This window comes from Pseudorca crassidens, unplaced genomic scaffold, assembly GCF_039906515.1.
Source record: "Pseudorca crassidens isolate mPseCra1 unplaced genomic scaffold, mPseCra1.hap1 Scaffold_90, whole genome shotgun sequence".
Lineage (NCBI taxonomy): Eukaryota > Metazoa > Chordata > Mammalia > Artiodactyla > Delphinidae > Pseudorca > Pseudorca crassidens.
The window spans coordinates 117271-142008 of NW_027136342.1; the positions used below are offsets into that span (position 1 = coordinate 117271).

The 24738-nt window shown below is 43.5% G+C and overlaps 1 long non-coding RNA gene across 1 annotated transcript in view; it reads left to right on the forward strand.

Annotated features, from left to right (window-relative positions):
- Window positions 1-971: 971 nt before the first annotated feature.
- LOC137218351 (uncharacterized) overlaps window positions 972-24738 on the forward strand; it is an 82627-nt gene continuing 58860 nt past the window's right edge. Inside the window, exons 1-2 of the long non-coding RNA XR_010940670.1 lie at window positions 972-1053; window positions 5711-5792. This is a non-coding gene — a long non-coding RNA (uncharacterized lncRNA). The remainder of the gene's footprint in view (window positions 1054-5710; window positions 5793-24738) is intronic.

Below are 24738 nucleotides of genomic sequence, written 5' to 3' on the forward strand. Positions count from 1 at the left end.
ATTTTATTTCTTTTTAATTTTGAATTTTATTTTATATTTTTATACAGCAGGTTCTTATTGGTTATCTATTTTATACATATAAATGTTTACATGCCAATCCCAATCTCTCAGCTCCTCCCACCACCACCCCCCCAAGAGCTTTCCCCCCTTGTTGTCCATACGATTGTTGTCTACATCTGTTGCTCTATTTATGCCTTGCAAAACGGTTAATCTGTACAGTTTTTCTAGGTTCCACATATATGCATGAATATACAAGATTTGTTTTTCTCTTTCTGACTTACTTCACTCTGTATGACAGTCTCTAGATCCATCGACGTCTCTACAAATGACCCAATTTCATTCCTTTCATGGCTTAGTAATATTCCATTTTATATATGTACCACATCTTTATGCATTCGTCTGTCTTTGGGCATTTAGGTTGCTTCCATTACCTCGATATTGTAAATAGTGATGCAATGAACATTGCGGTGAATGTCTCTTTTTGATTTATGGTTTTGTCTGGGTATATGTCCAGTACTGGGATTGCTGTATCATATGGTAATTCTATTATTAGTTTCTTAAGACTCCATATTGTTCTCCATAGTGACTGTATCAATTTATATTCCCAACAATAGTGGAAGAGGCTTTCTTTTCCCCACACCCTTTCCAGCAATTGTTGTTTGTAGATTTTCAGATGATGCTCATTCTAACAGGTGTGAAGTGATACCTCATTGTTGAGTCCATTTCGTTGAGCAAGGGGTAGGTCTTGTCTATTACATATTTGGCTTATGGAACGGTATCTGTGCTAATTTCAAACTCTGGTTTTATGCAGCACCCCAACTCACCTTTCCCCTTAAGCAAGCATAAGTTGGTTTTCTAAACTTGAGACCCTGTACTGTTTTGTAATTCAGTTCATGTGTAGCCAAGTTTACATTCCATGTATTAGTGATACCTTATGATGTTTCTTTTTCTGTGTGACTTATTTCACTTAGAATCATCGTGCCTCAATCCACTCATTATGCTGGTACAGGCCTGGTGACACAGATTTCATTGCTGAGTGGTATTCTGTTGTACGTTAAGTAACGCAACTTCTTTATCAATTATTTGCTCTCTGGGATATTTAACTTGTACCGTAGAAGAGGTTCCTGTAAACAGAGCCGTCCCAAATTTTGGGGTGGCTGTGTCTTTTTGATTTTAATTTCCCTAAGCTATAGGACCATAAGTGGAAATGCCCTAGACTCTGTTGCTTTGTTTTTCAGATGTATAAGGAAACACCATACACTTCTCCAGAGTGGCTGTTGGAAATTTACATCCTGCCCATCAGCATAACAAGGTTCCTTTATCCCCATGGCCTGTCTTGCCTTTCTGCATTTTCCACTTTTTTCAGATGGCTCTTTAAACCGGGGGGAAGTGACACTTCATAGTAGTTCGGATTTCCATTGCAAGCTTGCTTGGTTTGCCAAAAAGGGCGTATGCGTTTTTTCCTGAATATATTCAGGAAAAAACGCATACGCCCTTTTTGGCCAAGGGCATCATTGTGGACGTTCTGCCTCTTTTCCTATGCTTTACATGCAATTCCAGTCTTCCTCCTGAAATCAGTTTCCTGCAATTCTGCCCCGCATTCAAGTCCTCTTGGCAGCCTTACTTCAATATATTTTTGGACGATAGCTGTCATTTATAACTCTGCAGGTTTGTGAATTACAGTGCCCCTGAGCTCCTTTCTTCAACTCGCTTTCTTGTGAGCTGGCCGCAACACCGCAGGATTGATTCAGGCCCTAGTGTGGTTCCGGCATGGCACGCTGAGCCTTTGGTTAATTCCTCTTCCTAGTGGGAAATGAGAGTTAAATTTGCCCGTCCAGACACCTCCAGCTAGTCTCTCATTGGTTCTCCCTATTCCTGTTCATTTTCCGCAGAAATTGCAAACTGGGCCAAACAGGAGGTTAAAGTCACTGACTCTCCAAGTGGGGAGAGTGTTAGTAAAGCGTCTGGAATGTTGCACCCGAGTACCAGGGGACGAAACTGAGACACATTTGAACACGTTTCCCGATCACATGGTGGATCATATTCTGGCTTCCACATGCATGTTTTAGCTGAAGGAAGAATCCCTTAAACCTGGAGAGTTGAGACCCATGGAATGGGTACCATGCAATATGACTTCAAAGGGTCTGCGTTTGCTCACCGATCCTCACCAATCCTATCACTGCTGCGTTTATGCCCCTGTACACACGCTTGATTCTCTTTCGGACACATAGAAATCCATAGGTTTTAAGATTCTTACTAGTCAGGTATATTCTTAGGCGTTTAATATGGGGTGTAGAGTCCACTTCGTTGAGCAAGGAGTAGCTCTTGTCTATTACATATTTGGCTTATGGAACGGTATCTGTGCTAATTTCAATCTCTGGTTTTATGCAGCACCCCAACTCACCTTTCCCCTTAAGCAAGCATAAGTTGGTTTTCTACATTTGAGACCCTGTTCTGTTTTGTAATTCAGTTCCTGTGTAGCCAAGTTTACATTCCGTGTAGTAGTGATATCTTATGATGTTTCTTTTTCTGTGTGACTTATTTCACTTAGAATCATCGTACCTGAATCCACTCAGTATGCTGCTATGGGCCTGATGATATAGATTTCATTGCTGAGTGATATTGCATTGTACGTAAGTACCACAACTTCTTTATCCATTTTTCGCTTTCTGTGATATTGAACTTGTACCGTAAACGAGGTTCTTGTAAACAGAGCCTTCCCAAACTTTGGGGTGGCTGTGTCTTTTTGATTTTAATTTCCCTAAGCTATAGGACCATAAGTGGAAGTGCCCTAGGCTCTGTTGCTTTGTTTTGTAGATGTTTCAGGAAACACCATACACTTCTCCAGAGTGGCTGTTGGCAATTTACATCCCGCCCATCAGCATAACAAGGCTCCCAGTTCTCCATGGCCTGTCCTGCCTTTCTGGATTTTATACTTTTTTCAGATGGCCCTTTTGACCGGGGGGCAGTGAGACTTCATTGTAGTGCAGATTTCTTTTGCAAGCTTGCTTGGTTGGCCCAAAAGGGCGTATGCGTTTTTTCCTGAATATATTCAGGAAAAAACGCATACGCCCTATTTGGCCAAGTGCATCATTGTGGACGTTCTGCCTCTTTTCCTATGCTTTACATGCAATTCCAGTCTACCTCCTGAAATCGGTTTCCTGCAATTCTGCCCCGCTTTCAAGTCCTCTTGGCAGCCTTACTTCAATATATTTTTGGACGATAGCTGTCATTTATAACTCTGCAGGTTTGTGAATTACAGTGCCCCTGAGCTCCTTTCTTCAACTCACTTTCCTGTGAGCTGGCCGCAACACCGCAGCATTGCTTCAGGCCTTAGTGTGGTTCCCGCATGGCACGCTGAGCCTTTGGTTAATTCCTCTTCCTGGTGGGAAATGAGAGTTAAATTTGCCCGTACAGGCACTTCCAGCTAGTCTCTCATTGGTTCTCCCTATTCCTGTTCATCTTCCGCAAAAATTGCAAACTGGGCCAAACAGGAGGTTAAAGGCACTGACTCTCCAAGTTGGGAGAGTGTTAGTAAAGCGACTGGAATGTTGCACCCGAGTACCTGGGGACGAAACCTGAGACACATTTGAACACGTTTCCCGATCACACGGTGGATCATACTCTGGGTTCCACATGCATGTTTTAGCTGAAGGAAGAATCCCTTAAACCTGGAGAGTTGAGACCCATGGAATGGGTACCATGTAATATGACTTCAAAGGGTCTGCGTTTGCTCACCGATCCTCACCAATCCTATCACTGCTGCGTTTATGACCCTGTGCACACGCTTGATTCTCTTTCGGACACATAGAAATCCATAGGTTTTAAGATTCTTACTAGTCAGGTATATTCTTAGGCGTTTAATATGGGGTGTAGAGTCCACTTCGTTGAGCAAGGAGTAGCTCTTGTCTATTATATATTTGGCTTATTGAACGGTATCTGTGCTAATTTCAATCTCTGGTTTTATGCAGCACCCCAACTCACCTTTCCCCTTAAGCAAGCATAAGTTGGTTTTCTACATTTGAGGCCCTGTTCTGTTTTGTAATTCAGTTCCTGTGTAGCCAAGTTTACATTCCGTGTAGTAGTGATATCTTATGATGTTTCTTTTTCTGTGTGACTTATCTCACTTAGAATCATCGTACCTGAATCCACTCATTATGCTGCTACGGGCCTGATGACATAGATTTCATTGCTGAGTGATATTGCATTGTACGTAAGTACCACAACTTCTTTATCCATTTTGCACTTTCTGCGATATTGAACTTGTACCGTAAATGAGATTCTTGTAAACAGAGCCGTCCCAAACTTTGGGGTGGCTGTGTCTTTTTGATTTTAATTTCCCTAAGCTATAGGACCATAAGTGGAACTGCCCTAGGCTCTGTTGCTTTGTTTTTTAGATGTTTCAGGAAACACCATACACTTCTCCAGAGTGGCTGTTGGCAATTTACATCTCGCCATCAGCATAACAAGGCTCCCAGTTCTCCATGGCCTGTCCTGCCTTTCTGGATTTTACACTTTTTTCAGATGGCCCTTTTGACCGGGGGGCAGTGAGACTTCATTGTAGTGCAGATTTCCTTTGCAAGCTTGCTTGGTTGGCCAAAAAGGGCGTATGCGTTTTTTCCTGAATATATTCAGGAAAAAACGCATACGCCCTTTTTGGCCAAGTGCATCATTGTGGACGTTCTGCCTCTTTTCCTATGCTTTACATGCAATTCCAGTCTACCTCCTGAAATCGGTTTCCTGCAATTCTGCCCCGCTTTCAAGTCCTCTTGGCAGCCTTACGTCAATATATTTTTGGACGATAGCTGTCATTTATAACTCTGCAGGTTTGTGAATTACAGTGCCCCTGAGCTCCTTTCTTCAACTCGCTTTCTTGTGAGCTGGCCGCAACACCGCAGCATTGCTTCAGGCCCTACTGTGGTTCCGGCATGGCACGCTGAGCCTTTGGTTAATTCCACTTCCTGGTGGGAAATTAGAGTTAAATTTGCCCGTACAGGCACCTCCAGCTAGTCTCTCATTGGTTCTCCCTATTCCTGTTCATTTTCCGCAGAAATTGCAAACTGGGCCAAACAGGAGGTTAAAGGCACTGAGTCTCCAAGTGGGGAGAGTGTTAGTAAAGCGTCTGGAATGTTGCACCCGAGTACCAGGGGACAAAAACTGAGACACATTTGAACACGTTTCCCGATCACATGGTGGATCATACTCTGGGTTCCACATGCATGTTTTAGCTGAAGGAAGAATCCCTTAAACCTGGAGAGTTGAGACCCATGGAATGGATACCATGCAATATGACATCAAAGGGTCTGCATTTGCTCACCGAACCTCACCAATCCTATCACTGCTGCATTTATGCTGCTCTAGACATGCTTGATTCTCTTTCGGAGACATATAAATCCATAGGTTTTAAGATTCTTACTAGTCAGGTATATTATTAGGCATTTAATATGGGGTGTTGAGTCCACTTCGTTGAGCAAGGAGTAGCTCCTGTCTATTACCTATTTGGCTTATGGAACGGTATCTGTGCTAATTTCAATCTCTGGTTTTATGCAGCACCCCAACTCACCTTTCCCCTTAAGCAAGCATAAGTTGGTTTTCTACATTTGAGATCCTGTTCTGTTTTGTAATTCAGTTCTTGTGTAGCCAAGTTTACATTCCGTGTATTAGTGATATCTTATGATGTTTCTTTTTCTGTGTGACTTATCTCACTTAGAATCATCGTACCTGAATCCACTCACTATGCTGCTATGGGCCTGATGACATAGATTTCATTGCTGAGTGATATTGCATTGTACGTAAGTACCACAACTTCTTTATCCATTTTTCGCTTTCTGTGATATTGAACTTGTACCGTAAATGAGGTTCTTGTAAACAGAGCCGTCCCAAACTTTGGGGTGGCTGTGTCTTTTTGATTTTAATTTCCCTAAGCTATAGGACCATAAGTGGAAGTGCCCTAGGCTCTGTTGCTTTGTTTTTTAGATGTTTCAGGAAACACCATACACTTCTCCAGAGTGGCTGTTGGCAATTTACATCCCGCCCATCAGCATAACAAGGCTCCCAGTTCTCCATGGCCTGTCTGGGCTTTCTGGATTTTACACTTTTTTCAGATGGCCCTTTTGACTGGGGGGCAGTGAGACTTCATTGTAGTGCAGATTTCCTTTGCAAGCTTGCTTGGTTGGACAAAAAGGGCGTATGCGTTTTTTCCTGAATATATTCAGGAAAAAACGCATACGCCCTTTTTGGCCAAGTGCATCATTGTGGACATTCTGTCTCTTTTCCTATGCTTTACATGCAATTCCAGTCTACCTCCTGAAATCGGATTCCTGCAATTCTGCCCCGCTTTCGAGTCCTCTTGGCAGCCTTACTTCAATATATTTTTGGACGATAGCTGTCATTTATAACTCTACAGGTTTGTGAATTACAGTGCCCCTGAGCTCCTTTCTTCAACTCGCTTTCTTGTGAGCTGGCCGCAACACCGCAGGATTGCTTCAGGCCCTAGTGTGGTTCCGGCATGGCACGCTGAGCCTTTGGTTAATTCCTCTTCCTGGTGGGAAATGAGAGTTAAATTTGCCCATCCAGACACCTCTAGCTAGTCTCTCATTGGTTCTCACTATTCCTGTTCATTTTCCGCAGAAATTGCAAACTGGGCCAAACAGGAGCTTAAAGGCACTGACTCTCCAAGTGGGGAGAGTGTTAGTAAAGCGTCTGGAATGTTGCACCCGAGTACCAGGGGACAAAAACTGAGACACATTTGAATACGTTTCCCAATTACACGGTGGATCATACTCTGGGTTCCACATGCATGTTTTACCTGAAGGAAGAATCCCTTAAACCTGGAGAGTTCAGACCCATGGAATGGCTACCATGCAATATGACTTCAAAGGGTCTGCATTTGCTCATCAAACCTCACCAATCCTATCACTGCTGCATTTATGCCGCTGTAGACACGCTTGATTCTCTTTCGGAGACATATAAATCCATAGGTTTTAAGATTCTTACTAGTCAGGTATATTCTTAGGCATTTAATATGGGGTGTTGAGTCCACTTCGTTGAGCAAGGAGTAGCTCTTGTCTATTACCTATTTGGCTTATGGAATGGTATCTGTGCTAATTTCAATCTCTGGTTTTATGCAGCACCCCAACTCACCTTTCCCCTTAAGCAAGCATAAGTTGGTTTTCTACATTTGAGATCCTGTTCTGTTTTGTAATTCTGTTCCTGTGTAGCCAAGTTTACATTCCGTGTATTAGTGATATCTTATGATGTTTCTTTTTCTGTGTGACTTATTTCACTTAGAATCATCGTACCTGAATCCACTCAATATGCTGCTATGGGCCTGATGACATAGATTTCATTCCTGAGTGATATTGCATTGTACGTAAGTACCACAATTTCTTTAACCATTTTTCATTTTCTGCGATATTGAACTTGTACCGTAAACGAGATTCTTGTAAACAGAGCCGGCCCAAACTTTGGGGTGGCTGTGTCTTTTTGATTTTAATTTCCCTAAGCTATAGGACCATAAGTGGAAGTGCCCTAGGCTCTGTTGCTTTGTTTTGTAGATGTTTCAGGAAACACCATACACTTCTCCAGAGTGGCTGTTGGCAATTTACATCCCGCCCATCAGCATAACAAGGCTCCCAATTCTCCATGGCCTGTCCTGCCTCCTGGATTTTACACTTTTTTCAGATGGCCCTTTTGACCGGGGGGCAGTGAGACTTCATTGTACTGCAGATTTCCTTTGCAAGCTTGCTTGGTTGGCCAAAAAGGGCGTATGCGTTTTTTCCTGAATATATTCAGGAAAAAACGCATACGCACTTTTTGGCCAAGTGCATCATTGTGGACGTTCTGCCTCTTTTCCTATGCTTTACATGCAATTCCAGTCTACCTCCTGAAACCGGTTTCCTGCAATTCTGCCCCGCTTTCAAGTCCTCTTGGCAGACTTACTTCAATATATTTTTGGACGATAGCTGTCATTTTTAACTCTGCAGGTTTGTGAATTACAGTGCGCCTGAGCTCCTTTCTTCAACTCGCTTTCTTGTGAGCTGGCCGCAACACCGCAGCATTGCTTCAGGGCCTAGTGTGGTTCCGGCCTGGCACACGGAGCCTTTGGTTAATTCCTCTTCCTGGTGGGAAATGAGAGTTAAATTTGCCCGTCCAGGCACCTCCAGCTAGTCTCTCATTGGTTCTCCCTATTCCTGTTCATTTTCCGCAGAAATGGCAAACTGGGCCAAACAGGAGGTTAAAGGCACTGACTCTCCAAGTGGGGAGAGTGTTACTAAAGCGACTGGAATGTTGCACCCGAATACCAGGGGACAAAAACTGAGACACATTTGAACACGTTTCCCGATCACACGGTGGATCATACTCTGGGTTCCACATGCATGTTTTAGCTGAAGGAAGAATCCCGTAAACCTGGAGAGTTGAGACCCATGGAATGGGTACCATGCAATATGACTTCAAAGGTTCTGCATTTGCTCACCGAACCTCACCAATCCTATCACTGCTGCGTTTATGCCGCTGTACACACGCTTGATTCTCTTTTGGAGACATATAAATCCATAGGATTTAAGATTCTTACTAGTCAGGTGTATTCTTAGGCGTTTAATATGAGATGTAGAGTCCACTTCGTTGAGCAAGGAGTAGCTCTTGTCTATTACATATTTGGCTTATGGAATGGTATCTGTGCTAATTTCAATCTCTGGTTTTATGCAGCACCCCAACTCACCTTTCCCCTTAAGCAAGCATAAGTTGGTTTTCTACATTTCAGACCCTGTTCTGTTTTGTAATTCAGTTCCTGTGTAGCCAAGGTTACATTCCGTGTAGTAGTGATATCTTATGATGTTTCTTTTTCTGTGTGACTTATTTCACTTAGAATCATCGTACCTGAATCCACTCATTATGCTGCTACGGGCCTGATGATATACATTTCATTGCTGAGTGATATTGCATTGTACGTAAGTACCACAAATTCTTTATCCATTTTTCGATTTCTGTGATATTGAACTTGTACCGTAAACGAGGTTCTTGTAAACAGAGCCGTCCCAAACTTTCGGGTGGCTGTGTCTTTTTGATTTTAATTTCCCTAAGCTATAGGACCATAAGAGGAAGTGCCCTAGGCTCTGTTGCTTTGTTTTGTAGATGTTTCAGGAAACACCATACACTTCTCCAGAGTGGCTGTTGGCAATTTACATCCCGCCCATCAGCATAACAAGGCTCCCAGTTCTCCATGGCCTGTCCTGCCTTGCTGGATTTTATACTTTTTTCAGATGATCCTTTTGACCGGGGGGCAGTGAGACTTCATTGTAGTGCAGATTTCCTTTGCAAGCTTGCTTGGTTGGCCAAAAAGGGCGTATGCGTTTTTTCCTGAATATATTCAGGAAAAAACGCATACGCCCTTTTTGGCCAAGTGCATCATTGTGGACGTTCTGCCTCTTTTCCTATGCTTTACATGCAATTCCAGTCTACCTCCTGAAATCGGTTTCCTGCAATTCTGCCACGCTTTCGAGTCCTTTTGGCAGCCTTACTTCAATATATTTTTGGACGATAGCTGTCATTTATAACTCTGCAGGTTTGTGAATTACAGTGCCCCTGAGCTCCTTTCTTCAACTCGCTTTCTTGTGAGCTGGCCGCAACACCGCAGGATTGCTTCAGGCCCTAGTGTGGTTCCGGCATGGCACGCTGAGCCTTTGGTTAATTCCTCTTTCTGGTGGGAAATGAGAGTTAAATTTGCCCGTCCAGACACCTCCAGCTAGTCTCTCATTGGTTCTCCCTATTCCTGTTCCTTTTCCGCAGAAATTGCAAACTGGGCCAAACAGGAGTTTAAAGGCACTGACTCTCCAAGTGGGGAGAGTTTTAGTAAAGCGTCTGGAATGTTGCACCCGAGTACCAGGGGACGAAAACTGAGACACATTTGAACACGTTTCCCGATCACACGGTGGATCATACTCTGGGTTCCACATGCATGTTTTAGCTGAAGGAAGAATCCCTTAAACCTGGAGAGTTGAGACCCATGGAATGGGTACCATGAAATATGACTTCAAAGGGTCTGCATTTGCTCACCGAACCTCACCAATCCTATCACTGCTGCGTTTATGCCGCTGTACACACGCTTGATTCTCTTTTGGAGACATATAAATCCATAGGATTTAAGATTCTTACTAGTCAGGTGTATTCTTAGGCGTTTAATATGAGATGTAGAGTCCACTTCGTTGAGCAAGGAGTAGCTCTTGTCTATTACATATTTGGATTATGGAACGGTATCTGTGCTAATTTAAATCTCTGGTTTTATGCAGCACCCCAACTCACCTTTCCCCTTAAGCAAGCATAAGTTGGTTTTCTACATTTGAGACCCTGTTCTGTTTTGTAATTCAGTTTCTGTGTAGGCAAGTTTACATTCCTTGTAGTAGTGATATCTTATGATGTTTCTTTTTCTGTGTGACTTATTTCACTTAGAATCATCGTACCTGAATCCACTCATTATGCTGCTACGGGCCTGATGATATAGATTTCATTGCTGAGTGATATTGCATTGTACGTAAGTACCACAAATTCTTTATCCATTTTTCACTTTCTGTGTTATTGAACTTGTACCGTAAACGAGGTTCTTGTAAACAGAGCCATCCCAAACTTTGGGGTGGCTGTGTCCTTTTGATTTTAATTTCCCTAAGCTATAGGACCATAAGTGGAAGTGCCCTAGGCTCTGTTGCTTTGTTTTTTAGATGTTTCAGGAAACACCATACACTTCTCCAGAGTGGCTGTTGGCAATTTACATCCCGCCCATCAGCATAACAAGGCTCCCAGTTCTCCATGGCCTGTCCTGCCTTTCTGGATTTTATACATTTTTCAGATGGCCCTTTTGACCGGGGAGCAGTGAGACTTCATTGTAGTGCAGATTTCCTTTGCAAGCTTGCTTGGTTGGCCAAAAAGGGCGTATGCGTTTTTTCCTGAATATATTCAGGAAAAAACGCATACGCCCTTTTTGGCCAAGTGCATCATTGTGGACGTTCTGCCTCTTTTCCTATGCTTTACATGCAATTCCAGTCTACCTCCTGAAATCGGTTTCCTGCAATTCTGCCCCGCTTTCAAGTCCTCTTGGCAGCCTTACTTCAATATATTTTTGGACGATAGCTGTCATTTATAACTCTGCAGGTTTGTGAATTACAGTGCCCCTGAGCTCCTTTCTTCAACTCGCTTTCTTGTGAGCTGGCCGCAACACCGCAGGATTGCTTCAGGCCCTAGTGTGGTTCCGGCATGGCACGTTGAGCATTTGGTTAATTCCTCTTCCTGGTGGGAAATGAGAGTTAAATTTGCCCGTCCAGACACCTCCAGCTAGTCTCTCATTGGTTCTCCCTATTCCTGTTTATTTTCCGCAGAAATGGCAAACTTGGCCAAACAGGAGTTTAAAGGCACTGACTCTCCAAGTGGGGAGAGTGTTAGTAAAGCGACTGGAATGTTGCACCCGAGTACCAGGGGACGAAAACTGAGACACATTTGAACACGTTTCCCGATCACATGGTGGATCATACTCTGGGTTCCACATGCATGTTTTAGCTGAAGGAAGAATCCCTTAAACCTGGAGAGTTGAGACCCATGGAATGGGTACCATGCAATATGACCTCAAAGGGTCTGCATTTGCTCACCGAACCTCACCAATCCTATCACTGCTGCATTTATGCCGCTGTACACACGCTTGATTCTCTTTCGGAGACATAGAAATCTATAGGTTTTAAGATTCTTACTGGTCAGGTATATTCTTAGGCGTTTAATATGGGGTGTAGAGTCCACTTCGTTGAGCAAGGAGTAGCTCCTGTCTATTACATATTTGGCTTATGGAACGGTATCTGTGCTAATTTCAATCTCTGGTTTTATGCAGCACCCCAACTCACCTTTCCCCTTAAGCAAGCATAAGTTGGTTTTCTACATTTGAGACCCTGTTCTGTTTTGTAATTCAGTTCCTGTGTAGCCAAGTTTACATTCCGTGTAGTAGTGATATCTTATGATGTTTCTTTTTCTGTGTGACTTATTTCACTTAGAATCATCGTACCTGAATCCACTCATTATGCTGCTACGGGTCTGATGATATACATTTCATTGCTGAGTGATATTGCATTGTACGTAAGTACCACAAATTCTTTATCCATTTTTCACTTTCTGTGATATTGAACTTGTACCGTAAACGAGGTTCTTGTAAACAGAGCCGTCCCAAACTTTGGGGTGGCTGTGTCTTTTTGATTTTAATTTCCCTAAGCTATAGGACCGTAAGTGGAAGTGCCCTAGGCTCTGTTGCTTTGTTTTTTAGATGTTTCAGGAAACACCATACACTTCTCCAGAGTGGCTGTTGGCAATTTACATCCCGCCCATCAGCATAACATGGCTCCCAATTCTCCATGGCCTGTCCTGCCTTTCTGGATTTTACACCTTTTTCAGATGGCCCTTTTGACCGGGGGCAGTGAGACTTCATTGTAGTGCAGATTTCCTTTGCAAGCTTGCTTGGTTGGCCAAAAAGGGCGTAAGCTTTTTTTCCTGAATATATTCAGGAAAAACCCATACGCCCTTTTTGGCCAAGTGCATCATTGTGGACGTTCTGCCTCTTTTCCTATGCTTTACATGCAATTCCAGTCTACCTCCTGAAATCGGATTCCTGCAATTCTACCCCGCTTTCGAGTCCTCTTGGCAGCCATACTTCAATATATTTTTGGACGATAGCTGTCATTTATAACTCTGCAGGTTTGTGAATTACAGTGCCCCTGAGCTCCTTTCTTCAACTCGTTTTCTTGTGAGCTGGCCGCAACACCGCAGGATTGCTTCAGGCCCTAGTGTGGTTCCGGCATGGCACGCTGAGCCTTTGGTTAATTCCTCTTCCTGGTGGGAAATGAGAGTTAAATTTGCCCGTCCAGACACCTCCAGCTAGTCTCTCATTGGTTCTCCCTATTCCTGTTCATTTTCCGCAGAAATTGCAAACTGGGCCAAACAGGAGGTTAAAGGCACTGACTCTCCAATTGGGGAGAATGTTTGTAAAGCGTCTGGAATGTTGCACCCGAGTACCAGGGGACGAAACCTGAGACACATTTGAACACGTTTCCCGATCATACGGTAGATCATACTCTGGGTTCCACATGCATGTTTTAGGTGAAGGAAGAATCCCTTAAACCTGGAGAGTTGAGACCCATGGAATGGGTACCATGAAATATGACTTCAAAGGGTCTGCATTTGCTCACCGAACCTCACCAATCCTATCACTGCTGCGTTTATGCCGCTGTACACACGCTTGATTCTCTTTTGGAGACACATAAATCCATAGGATTTAAGATTCTTACTAGTCAGGTGTATTCTTAGGCGTTTAATATGAGATGTAGAGTCCACTTCGTTGAGCAAGGAGTAGCTCTTGTCTATTACATATTTGGCTTATGGAACGGTATCTGTGCTAATTTCAATCTCTGGTTTTATGCAGCACCCCAACTCACCTTTCCCCTTAAGCAAGCATAAGTTGGTTTTCTACATTTGAGACCCTGTTCTGTTTTGTAATTCTGTTCCTGTGTAGCCAAGTTTACATTCCGTGTAGTAGTGATATCTTATGATGTTTCTTTTTCTGTGTGACTTATTTCACTTAGAATCATCGTACCTGAATCCACTCATTATGCTGCTACGGGCCTGATGACATAGATTTCATTGCTGAGTGATATTGCATTGTATGTACCTACCACAACTTCTTTATCCATTTTTCACTTTCTGTGATATTGAACTCGTACTGTAAACGAGGTTCTTGTAAACAGAGCTGTCCCAAACTTTGGGGTGGCTGTGCCTTTTTGATTCTAATTTCCCTAAGCTATAGGACCATAAGTGGAAGTGCCCTAGGCTCTGTTGCTTTGTTTTGTAGATGTTTCAGGAAACACCATACACTTCTCCAGAGTGGCTGTTGGCAATTTACATCTCGCCCATCAGCATAATAAGGCTCCCAGTTCTCCATGGCCTGTCCTGCCTTTCTGGATTTTACACTATTTTCCGATGGCCCTTTTGACCGGGGGGCAGTGAGACTTCATTGTAGTGCAGATTTCTTTGCAAGCTTGCTTGGTTGACCAAAAAGTGCGTATGCGTTTTTTCCTGAATATATTCAGGAAAAAACGCATACGCCCTTTTTGGCCAAGTGCATCATTGTGGACGTTCTGCCTCTTTTCCTATTTTTTACATGTAATTCCAGTCTACCTCCTGAAATCGGTTTCCTACAATTCTGCCCCGCTTTCAAGTCCTCTTGGCAGCCTTACTTCAGTATATTTTTGGACGATAGCTGTCATTTATAACTCTGCAGGTTTGTGAATTACAGTGCCCCTGAGCTCCTTTCTTCAACTCACTTTCTTGTGAGCTGGCCGCAACACCGCAGGATTGCTTCAGGCCCTAGTGTGGTTCCGGCATGGCACGCTGAGCCTTTGGTTAATTCCTCTTCCTGGTGGGAAATGAGAGTTAAATTTGCCCGTCCAGACACCTCCAGCTAGTCTCTCATTGGTTCTCCCTATTCCTGTTCATTTTCCGCAGAAATTGCAAACTGGGCCAAACAGGAGGTTAAAGGCACTGACTCTCCAAGTGGGGAGAGTGTTAGTAAAGCGTCTGGAATGTTGCACCCGAGTACCAGGGGACGAAACCTGACACATTTGAACACGTTTCCCAATCACACGGTGGATCATACTCTGGGTTCCACATGTATGTTTTAGCTGAAGGAAGAATCCCTTAAACCTGGAGAGTTGAGACCCATGGAATGGGTACCATGCAATATGATTTCATAGGGTCTGCATTGTTCACCGAACCTCACCAAACCTATCACTGCAGCATTTATGCCACTGTACACACGCTTGATTCTCTTTCGGAGACATATACATCCATAGGTTTTAAGATTCTTACTAGTCAGGTATATTCTTAGGCGTTTAATATGGGGTGTAGAGTCCACTTCGTTGAGCAAGGAGTAGCTCTTGTCTATTACATATTTGGCTTATGGAACGGTATCTGTACTAATTTCAATCTCTGGTTTTATGCAGCACCCCAACTCACCTTTCCCCTTAAGCAAGCATAAGTTGGTTTTCTACATTTGAGACCCTGTTCTGTTTTGTAATTCAGTTCCTGTGTAGCCAAGTTTACATTCCGTGTAGTAGTGATATCTTATGATGTTTCTTTTTCTGTGTGACTTATCTCACTTAGAATCATCGTACCTGAATCCACTCATTATGCTGCTATGGGCCTGATGACATAGATTTCATTGCTGAGTGATATTGCATTGTATGTAAGTACCACAACTTCTTTATCCATTTTTCACTTTCTGTGATATTGAACTTGTACTGTAAACGAGGTTCTTGTAAACAGAGCCGTCCCAAACTTTCGGGTGGCTGTGTCTTTTTGATTTTAATTTCCCTAAGCTATAGGACCGTAAGTGGAAGTGCCCTAGGCTCTGTTGCTTTGTTTTTTAGATGTTTCAGGAAACACCATACACTTCTCCAGAGTGGCTGTTGGCAATTTACATCCCGCCCATCAGCATAACAAGGCTCCCAATTCTCCATGGCCTGTCCTGCCTTTCTGGATTTTACACTTTTTTCAGATGGCCCTTTTGACTGGGGGGCAGTGAGACTTCATTGTAATGCAGATTTCCTTTGCAAGCTTGCTTGGTTGGCCAAAAAGGGCGTATGCGTTTTTTCCTGAATATATTCAGGAAAAAACGCATACGCCCTTTTTGGCCAAGTGCATCATTGTGGACGTTCTGCCTCTTTTCCTATGCTTTACATGAAATTCCAGTCTACCTCCTGAAATCGGTTTCCTGCAATTCTGCCCCGCTTTCAAGTCCTCTTGGCAGCCTTACTTCAATATATTTTTGGACGATAGCTGTCATTTATAACTCTGCAGGTTTGTGAATTAGAGTGCCCCTGAGCTCCTTTCTTCAACTCGTTTTCTTGTGAGCTGGCCGCAACACCGCAGGATTGCTTCAGGCCCTAGTGTGGTTCCGGCATGGCACGCTGAGCCTTTGGTTAATTCCTCTTCCTGGTGGGAAATGAGAGTTAAATTTGCCCGTCCAGACACCTCCAGCTAGTCTCTCATTGGTTCTCCCTATTCCTGTTCATTTTCCGCAGAAATGGCAAACTGGGCCAAACAGGCGTTTAAAGGCACTGACTCTCCAAGTGGGGAGAGTGTTAGTAAAGCGACTGGAATGTTGCACCCGAGTACCAGGGGACGAAAACTGAGACACCTTTGAACACGTTTCCCGATCACATGGTGGATCATACTCTGGGTTCCACATGCATGTTTTAGCTGAAGGAAGAATCCCTTAAACCTGGAGAGTTGAGACCCATGGCATGGGTACCATGCAATATGACTTCAAAGGGTCTGCATTTGCTCACCGATCCTCACCAATCCTATCACTGCTGCGTTTATGCCACTGTACACACGCTTGATTCTCTTTTGGAGACATATAAATCCATAGAATTTAAGATTCCTACTAGTCAGGTGTATTCTTAGGCGTTTAATATGAGATGTAGAGTCCACTTCGTTGAGCAAGGAGTAGCTCTTGTCTATTACATATTTGGCTTATGGAACGGTATCTGTGCTAATTTCAATCTCTGGTTTTATGCAGCACCCCAACTCACCTTTCCCCTTAAGCAAGCATAAGTTGGTTTTCTACATTTGAGACCCTGTTCTGTTTTGTAATTCAGTTTCTGTGTAGGCAAGTTTACATTCCTTGTAGTAGTGATATCTTATGATGTTTCTTTTTCTGTGTGACTTATTTCACTTAGAATCATCGTACCTGAATCCACTCATTATGCTGCTACGGGCCTGATGATATAGATTTCATTGCTGAGTGATATTGCATTGTACGTAAGTACCACAAATTCTTTATCCATTTTTCACTTTCTGTGTTATTGAACTTGTACCGTAAACGAGGTTCTTGTAAACAGAGCCGTCCCAAACTTTGGGGTGGCTGTGTCTTTTTGATTTTAATTTCCCTAAGCTATAGGACCATAAGTGGAAGTGCCCTAGGCTCTGTTGCTTTGTTTTTTAGATGTTTCAGGAAACACCATACACTTCTCCAGAGTGGCTGTTGGCAATTTACATCCCGCCCATCAGCATAACAAGGCTCCCAGTTCTCCATGGCCTGTCCTGCCTTTCTGGATTTTATACATTTTTCAGATGGCCCTTTTGACCGGGGGGCAGTGACACTTCATTGTAGTGCAGATTTCCTTTGCAAGCTTGCTTGGTTGGCCAAAAAGGGCGTATGCGTTTTTTCCTGAATATATTCAGGAAAAAACGCATACGCCCTTTTTGGCCAAGTGCATCATTGTGGACGTTCTGCCTCTTTTCCTATGCTTTACATGCAATTCCAGTCTACCTCCTGAAATCGGATTGCTGCAATTATGCCCCGCTTTCAAGTCCTCTTGGCAGCCTTACTTCAATATATTTTTGGACGATAGCTGTCATTTATAACTCTGCAGGTTTGTGAATTACAGTGCCCCTGAGCTCCTTTCTTCAACTCGCTTTCTTGTGAGCTGGCCGCAACACCGCAGAATTGCTTCAGGCCCTAGTGTGGTTCCGGCATGGCACGCTGAGCCTTTGGTTAATTCCTCTTCCTGGTGGGAAATGAGAGTTAAATTTGCCCGTCCAGACACCTCCAGCTAGTCTCTCATTGGTTCTCCCTATTCCTGTTCATTTTCCGCAGAAATGGCAAACTGGGCCAAACAGGAGGTTAAAGGCACTGACTCTCCAAGTGGGGAGAGTGTTAGTAAAGCGACTGGAATGTTGCACCCGAGTACCAGGGGACGAAACCTGAGACACATTTGAACACGTTTCCCGATCACATGGTGGATCATACTCTGGGTTCCACATGCATGTTTTAGCTGAAGGAAGAATCCCTTAAACCTGGAGAGTTGAGACCCATGGAATGGGTACCATGCAATATGACCTCAAAGGGTCTGCATTTGCTCACCGAACCTCACCAATCCTATCACTGCTGCGTTTATGCCGCTGTACACATGCTTGATTCTCTTTCGGAGACATAGAAATCCATAGGTTTTAAGATTCTTACTGGTCAGGTATATTCTTAGGCGTTTAATATGGGGTGTAGAGTCCACTTCATTGAGCAAGGAGTAGCTCTTGTCTATTACATATTTGGCTTATGGAACGGTATCTGTGCTAATTTCAATCTCTGGTTTTATGCAGCACCCCAACTCACCTTTCCCCTTAAGCAAGCATAAGTTGGTTTTCTACATTTGAGACCCTGTTCTGTTTTGTAATTCAGTTCCTGTGTAGCCAAGTTTACATTCCGTGTAGTAGTGATATCTTATGATGTTTCTTTTTCTGTGTGACTTATTTCACTTAGAGTCATCGTACCTGAATCCACTCATTATGCTGCTACGGACCTGATGATATACATTTCATTGCTGAGTGATATTGCATTGTACGTAAGTACCACAACTTCTTTATCCAATTTTCGCTTTCTGTGATATTGAACTTGTACCGTAAACGAGGTTCTTATAAACAGAGCCGTCCCAAACTTTGGGGTGGCTGTGTCTTTTTGATTTTAATTTCCCTAAGCTATAGGACCATAAGTGGAAGTGCCCTAGGCTCTGTTGCTTTGTTTTTTAGATGTTTCAGGAAACACCATACACTTCTCCAGAGTGGCTGTTGGCAATTTACATCCCACCCATCAGCATAACCAGGCTCCCAGTTTTCCATGGCCTGTCCGGCCTTTCTGGATTTTACACTTTTTTCAGATGGCCCTTTTGACTGGGGAGCAGTGAGACTTCATTGTAGTGCAGATTTCCTTTGCAAGCTTGCTTGGTTGGCCAAAAAGGGCGTATGCGTTTTTTCCTGAATATATTCAGGAAAAAACGCATACGCCCTTTTTGGCCAAGTGCATCATTGTGGACGTTCTGTCTCTTTTCCTATGCTTTACATGCAATTCCAGTCTACCTCCTGAAATCGGATTCCTGTAATTCTGCCCCGCTTTCGAGTCCTCTTGGCAGCCTTATTTCAATATATTTTTGGACGATAGCTGTCATTTTTAACTCTGCATGTTTGTGAATTACAGTGCCCCTGAGCTCCTTTCTTCAACTCGCTTTCTTGTGAGCTGGCCGCAACACCGCAGCATTGCTTCAGGCCCTAGTGTGGTTCCGGCATGGCACGCTGAGCCTTTGGTAAATTCCTCTTCCTGGTGGGAAATGAGAGTTAAATTTGCCCGTCCAGACACCTCCAGCTATTCACTCATTGGTTCTCCCTATTCCTGTTCATTTTCTGCAGAAATTGCAAACTTGGCCAAACAGGAGGTTAAAGGCACTGACTCTCCAAGTGGGGAGAGTGTTAGTAAAGCGTCTGGAATGTTGCACCCGAGTACCAGGGGGCGGAACCTGAGACACATTTGAACATGTTTCCCGATCACACGGTGGATCATACTCTGTGTTCCACATGCATGTTTTAGCTGAAGGAAGAATCCCTTAAACCTGGAGAGTTGAGACCCATGGAATGGGTACCATGCAATATGACTTCAAAGGTTCTGCATTGGCTCACCGAACCTCACCAATCCTATCACTGCTGCGCTTATGCCACTGTACACACGCTTGATTCTCTTTCGGAGACATATAAATCCATAGGTTTTAAGATTCTTACTAGTCAGGTATATTCTTAGACGTTTAATATGGTGTGTTGAGTCCACTTCATTGAGCAAGGAGTAGCTGTTGTCTATTACATGTTTGGCTTATGGAATGGTATCTGTGCTAATTTCAGTCTCTGGTTTTATACAGCACCCCAACTCACCTTTCCCCTTAAGCAAGCATAAGTTGGTTTTCTACATTTGAGACCCTGTTCTGTTTTGTAATTCAGTTCCTGTGTAGCCATGTTTACATTCCGTGTAGTAGTGATATCTTATGATGTTTCTTTTTCTGTGTGACTTATTTCACTTAGAATCATCGTACCTGTATCCACTCATTATGCTGCTACGGGCCTGATGATATAGATTTCATTGCTGAGTGATATTGCATTGTACGTAAGTACCACAAATTCTTTATCCATTTTTCGCTTTCTGTGATATTGAACTTGTACCGTAAACGAGGTTCTTGTAAACAGAGCGGTCCCAAACTTTGGGGTGGCTGTGTCTTTTTGATTTTAATTTCCCTAAGCTATAGGACCATAAGTGGAAGTGCCCTAGGCTCTGTTGCTTTGTTTTGTAGATATTTCAGGAAACACCATACACTTCTCCAGAGTGGCTGTTGGCAATTTACATCCCGCCCATCAGCATAACAAGGCTCCCAGTTCTCCATGGCCTGTCCTGCCTTTCTGGATTTTATACTTTTTTCAGATGGCCCTTTTAACCGGGGGGCAGTGAGACTTCATTGTAGTGCAGATTTCCATTGCAAGCTTGCTTGGTTGGCCCAAAAGGGCGTATGCGTTTTTTCCTGAATATATTCAGGAAAAAATGCATACGCCCTTTTTGGCCAAGTGCATCATTGTGGACGTTCTGCCTCTTTTCCTATGCTTTACATGCAATTCCAGTCTACCTCCTGAAATCGGTTTCCTGCAATTATGCCCCGCTTTCAAGTCCTCTTGGCAGCCTTACTTCAATATATTTTTGGATGATAGCTGTCATTTATAACTCTGCAGGTTTGTGAATTACAGTGCCCCTGAGCTGCTTTCTTCAACTCGCTTTCTTGTGAGCTGGCCGCAACACCGCAGCATTGCTTCAGGCCCTAGTGTGGTTCCGGCATGGCATGCTGAGCCTTTGGTTAATTCCTCTTCCTGGTGGGAAATGAGAGTTAAATTTGCCCGTACAGGCACCTCCAGCTAGTCTCTCATTGGTTCTCCCTATTCCTGTTCATTTTCCGCAGAAATGGCAAACTGGGCCAAACAGGAGGTTAAAGGCACTGACTCTCCAAGTGGGGAGAGTGTTAGTAAAGCGACTGGAATGTTGCACCCGAGTACCAGGGGACGAAAACTGAGACACATTTGAACACGTTTCCCGATCACACGGTGGATCATACTCTGGGTTCCACATGCATGTTTTAGCTGAAGGAAGAATCCCTTAAACCTGGAGAGTTGAGACCCATGGAATGGGTACCATGCAATATGACCTCAAAGGGTCTGCATGTGTTCACCGAACCTCACCAATCCTATCACTGCTGCGTATATGCCACTGTATACACGCTTGATTCTCTTTCGGAGACATAGAAATCCATAGGTTTTAAGATTCTTACTAGTCAGGTATATTCTTAGGCGTTTAATATGGTGTGTAGAGTCCACTTCGTTGAGCAAGGAGTAGCTCTTGTCTATTACATATTTGCCTTCTGGAACTGTATCTGTGTTAATTTCAATCTCTGGTTTTATGCAGCACCCCAACTCACCTTTCCCCTTAAGCAAGCATAAGTTGGTTTTCTACATTTGAGACCCTGTTCTGTTTTGTAATTCATTTCCTGTGTAGCCAAGTTTACATTCCGTGTAGTAGTGATATCTTATGATGTTTCTTTTTCTGTGTGACTTATTTCACTTAGAATCATCGTACCTGAATCCACTCATTATGCTGCTATGTGCCTGATGACATAGATTTCATTGCTGAGTGATATTGCATTGTACGTCAGTAGCATAATTTCTTTATCCGTTTTTCGCTTTCTGTGATATTGAACTTGTACCGTAAACGAGGTTCTTGTAAACAGAGACGTCCCAAACTTTGGGGTGGCTGTGTCTTTTTGATTTTTATTTCCCTAAGCTATAGGACCATAAGTGGAAGTGCCCTAGGCTCTGTTGCTTTGTTTCTTAGATGTTTCAGGAAACACCATACACTTCTCCAGAGTGGCTGTTGGCAATTTACATCCCGCCCATCAGCATAACAAGGCTCCCAGTTCTCCATGGCCTGTCCTGCCTTTCTGGATTTTACACATTTTTCAGATGGCCCTTTTGACTGGGGGGCAGTGAGTCTTCATTGTAATGCAGATTTCCTTTGCAAGCTTGCTTGGTTGGCCAAAAAGGGCGTATGCGTTTTTTCCTGAATATATTCAGGAAAAAATGCATACGCCCTTTTTGGCCAAGTGCATCATTGTGGACGTTCTGTCTCTTTTCCTATGCTTTACATGCAATTCCAGTCTAACTCCTGAAATCGGATTCCTGCAATTCTGCCCCGCTTTCGAGTCCTCTTGGCAGCCTTACTTCAATATATTTTTGGACGATAGCTGTCATTTATAACTCTGCAGGTTTGTGAATTACAGTGCCCCTGAGCTCCTTTCTTCAACTCGCTTTCTTGTGAGCTGGCCGCAACACCGCAGGATTGCTTGAGGCCCTAGTGTGGTTCCGGCATGGCACGCTGAGCCTTTGGTTAATTCCTCTTCCTGGTGGGAAATGAGAGTTAAATTTGCCCGTCCAGACACCTCCAGCTAGTCTCTCATTGGTTCTCCCTATTCCTGTTCATTTTCCGCAGAAATGGCAAACTGGGCCAAACAGGAGTTTAAAGGCACTGACTCTCCAATTGGGGAGAGTGTTTGTAAAGCGTCTGGAATGTTGCACCCAAGTACCAGGGGACGAAACCTGAGACACATTTGAACACGTTTCCTGATCATACGGTAGATCATACTCTGCGTTCCACATGCATGTTTTAGCTGAAGGAAGAATCCCTTAAACCTGGAGAGTTGAGACCCATGGAATGGGTACCATGCAGTATGACTTCAAAGGGTCTGCATTTGCTCACCGAACCTCACCAATCCTATCACTGCTGCGTTTATGCCGCTGTGCACACGCTTGATTCTCTTTCGGAGACATATAAATCCATAGGTTTTAAGATTCTTACTAGTCAGGTATATTCTTAGGCGTTTAATATGGGGTGTTGAGTCCACTTCGTTGAGCAAGGAGTAGCTCTTGTCTATTACATATTTGGCTTATGGAACGGTATCTGTGCTAATTTCAATCTCTGGTTTTATGCAGCACCCCAACTCACCTTTCCCCTTAAGCAAGCATAAGTTGGTTTTCTACATTTGAGACCCTGTTCTGTTTTGTAATTCAGTTCCTGTGTAGCCATGTTTACATTCCGTGTAGTAGTGATAACTTATGATGTTTCTTTTTCTGTGTGACTTATTTCACTTAGAGTCATCGTACCTGAATCCACTCATTATGCTGCTACGGACCTGATGATATACATTTCATTGCTGAGTGATATTGCATTGTACGTAAGTACCACAACTTCTTTATCCAATTTTCGCTTTCTGTGATATTGAACTTGTACCGTAAACGAGGTTCTTATAAACAGAGCCGTCCCAAACTTTGGGGTGGCTGTGTCTTTTTGATTTTAATTTCCCTAAGCTATAGGACCATAAGTGGAAGTGCCCTAGGCTCTGTTGCTTTGTTTTTTAGATGTTTCAGGAAACACCATACACTTCTCCAGAGTGGCTGTTGGCAATTTACATCCCACCCATCAGCATAACCAGGCTCCCAGTTTTCCATGGCCTGTCCGGCCTTTCTGGATTTTACACTTTTTTCAGATGGCCCTTTTGACTGGGGGGCAGTGAGACTTCATTGTAGTGCAGATTTCCTTTGCAAGCTTGCTTGGTTGGCCAAAAAGGGCGTATGCGTTTTTTCCTGAATATATTCAGGAAAAAACGCATACGCCCTTTTTGGCCAAGTGCATCATTGTGGACGTTCTGTCTCTTTTCCTATGCTTTACATGCAATTCCAGTCTACCTCCTGAAATCGGATTCCTGTAATTCTGCCCCGCTTTCGAGTCCTCTTGGCAGCCTTATTTCAATATATTTTTGGACGATAGCTGTCATTTATAACTCTGCATGTTTGTGAATTACAGTGCCCCTGAGCTCCTTTCTTCAACTCGCTTTCTTGTGAGCTGGCCGCAACACCGCAGCATTGCTTCAGGCCCTAGTGTTGTTCCGGCATGGCACGCTGAGCCTTTGGTAAATTCGTCTTCCTGGTGGGAAATGAGAGTTAAATTTGCCCGTCCAGACACCTCCAGCTATTCACTCATTGGTTCTCCCTATTCCTGTTCATTTTCTGCAGAAATTGCAAACTTGGCCAAACAGGAGGTTAAAGGCACTGACTCTCCAAGTGGGGAGAGTGTTAGTAAAGCGTCTGGAATGTTGCACCCGTGTACCAGGGGACGGAACCTGAGACACATTTGAACACGTTTCCCGATCACACGGTGGATCATACTCTGTGTTCCACATGCATGTTTTAGCTGAAGGAAGAATCCCTTAAACATGGAGAGTTGAGACCCATGGAATGGGTACCATGCAATATGACTTCAAAGGTTCTGCATTGGCTCACCGAACCTCACCAATCCTATCACTGCTGCGCTTATGCCACTGTACACACGCTTGATTCTCTTTCGGAGACATATAAATCCATAGGTTTTAAGATTCTTACTAGTCAGGTATATTCTTAGACGTTTAATATGGTGTGTTGAGTCCACTTCATTGAGCAAGGAGTAGCTGTTGTCTATTACATGTTTGGCTTATGGAATGGTATCTGTGCTAATTTCAATCTCTGGTTTTATGCAGCACCCCAACTCACCTTTCCCCTTAAGCAAGCATAAGTTGGTTTTCTACATTTGAGACCCTGTTCTGTTTTGTAATTCAGTTCCTGTGTAGCCATGTTTACATTCCGTGTAGTAGTGATATCTTATGATGTTTCTTTTTCTGTGTGACTTATCTCACTTAGAATCATCGTACCTGAATCCACTCATTATGCTGCTATGGGCCTGATGACATACATTTCATTGCTGAGTGATATTGC